The sequence below is a fragment of the Galeopterus variegatus genome, unplaced genomic scaffold (assembly GCF_000696425.1).
Source record: "Galeopterus variegatus unplaced genomic scaffold, G_variegatus-3.0.2 Scaffold33, whole genome shotgun sequence".
NCBI classification, from domain to species: domain Eukaryota; kingdom Metazoa; phylum Chordata; class Mammalia; order Dermoptera; family Cynocephalidae; genus Galeopterus; species Galeopterus variegatus.
The window spans coordinates 158,060-160,484 of NW_007726144.1; positions in this window are offsets into that span (position 1 = coordinate 158,060).

Here is a 2,425-nt window from a genome sequence, read left to right on the forward strand (position 1 = left end):
AATTATGGCAAAAATAATTATTTAAGCTTTCCTAATATTAATGATCTAGCACTCTCACTCAGTCACTGTCAGAAATCATCTGTCACATGCAGTACGTGAGGAGTTTCCAGGAACCAGAGGTAACACCACAGTTGTCATTCATTTTCTTCATAATGTATGCCATGCACTAGACAAAAACAAGCCTGTTAATTGCTACAAACTTTACAATTCTTTGTAGTGACAGGGAGAACGACCGTGAAAACCTTTCCTCTGCAGAATGGCAATCTCCTGGGCAAAGCCTAAAATGAGATATTGGGTGTAGAGGAGATACACATTTTTATTTCAGTGTTCTGTGATGAGAAATGGCTGTAAAGAGTATGCTACCTGGCACTTATTTTCAAAAAAAAAAAAACAAAGAATGATAACAAACCCCACAACCTTCAAAGCAAAGATGACAAACTATTAATGAGTAAGAAAGTCACTGCTTTTCTAAAGAAGCACATGCTTTATGGAGAAAGGATTTTGGAATGGATGACTGGAAATGATTCCAATATTATGATATTCTTGTTACCAAAAACAATGTGTTTCACCTAGAAAAACTTTTGTCTGCACACTTAAAAATCTAGGAAACAGAATTTTTAAACTTGTTTTTAAAATCTAAATGAAGCTTCTTAGTGGGTTTGAACCCATTTCTTAAAAATATAAAAAGGCAACACCTTCCAATCATTTAAGAAGGACTGATTGACTTAAGATGTAAATTTGCTAGTTCAACTTCAGTTAAAAGCCTTTTCATCATTGGTGAATGGGATTGGAAAATGAGTATAACAATTTTATAAATGGAATCAAGGATGTACTTCTCTCGTTAGAATCTATCTTTGACAAGTATCTCTTACAGTTATGACAGCCATTAACTTTCAGCAAAAAGTATGATTTTAAAAATGTACTTTTGGATTAACAGGTACAAAGCTATGCTTTCTACTCTAAGTGAATCAATATGTAGTATATGCATGTATTGAAACAACACATGGTACCCCACAAACATGTACAAATAAATATTTTAAAATGTACTTCATCTTTATTTCAACCTTTTAATATTTCTACACAAGGGCATGTTTTGTAAGGTATGTAATAAAATACATGGAAATAATTGCTAAGAAATATTACAATATATTAAGAAAACATTATGTAAAAATGTTTGGTAACCACTGATCTATCACAACAGAGCTTTCTCTGTGGCAGCATCCACATTCGGGAGCATCATTTTTGCAGGTAGTATGGGAAGGAAAGACACAATAAAGTCAATAACAATTCAACTGTGGTGCTTTAGATGTCAGGCAGACCACTTGTCTTTGGGAGTTCTGGCCTAGGGGTTGATGGAGGTGGGTTGAAGGCATAAAGTCCTTCTTTTATTTGCTGACCTGTACCTGATACAATTTAGGGAAAGCTCCTGATTCATAGCAGGTCATCAATTGATCCTTGTTTCTTTTTACTTTTGCTATTTGTATATCCACAATTTCTAACCCTGGTGGGGTGACTCAGAGCTTAAAAATGTATGTGGGTAAATTTACGTTATACATAGAAAGGTACTTCAAAAAGTTCATGGAAAGATTTGTATTATCTTTTAATTCTATTTTTCCACAAACGTTTTGAAATATTCTCATATATCCCCCACCTCCCACCCCCACCCCCCCAGAAAACCCCAGGTAGTGTTGAAGGCAGAGAACATACACAAAGCACACCACTGCCTGCGGCTATTTTACAATAGCATTTACCTAGGTAAGAAAACAAAGTTCACTCCCCAATCCAAATGAGTTTCCTTTTTATCTTTATTTATAATCATACCGCTTGGGACCTTCTGTCTAATATCATGTTATTTATAAAGATTTAGAAACTGATTCTATGAGAGGGGGTTATGAAAATAGAATTGTCCTGAAAAGGCTTTTCCATCAAGTTCAAATACCCTTTAAACAGCCCGGTATTAAGATGTCCAAACCAACCCCAGGGGTAATAACCAAGGCTCTTTCCCCAAAGCTGGTGAGTGTTAAAAGTGGAGAGGGCCACAGAAACCAAAGGAAAGAGTTAAGGACACCCAGGAAGGAGGCCGCGACAAATTTCTGAAAAATAAGATTAGAAAAGAGGAGAGAGGGTGAGCAGTGGCAGTGAGAGCAGAGGTGATGCCGGTGAACGCAAAGAGGTAACCGGTACCCATGGGGAGGGTCACAGCGCTGGCACCACGGCAGGGTGGGAAGGGGTAAGAAACAAAGGTCGGGTCCTGAGCAGAAGTCAGTCAAAAGGGGGAAAGCACCCGAGGGAACGCGGCGAGAAGGCGGCAAGGGGGTTGCGGAGTCCTCTGCAGAATGGCAATCTCCTGGGCAAAGCCTAAAATGAGATATTGGGTGTAGAGGAGATACACATTTTTATTTCAGCGTTCTGAGATGAGAAATGG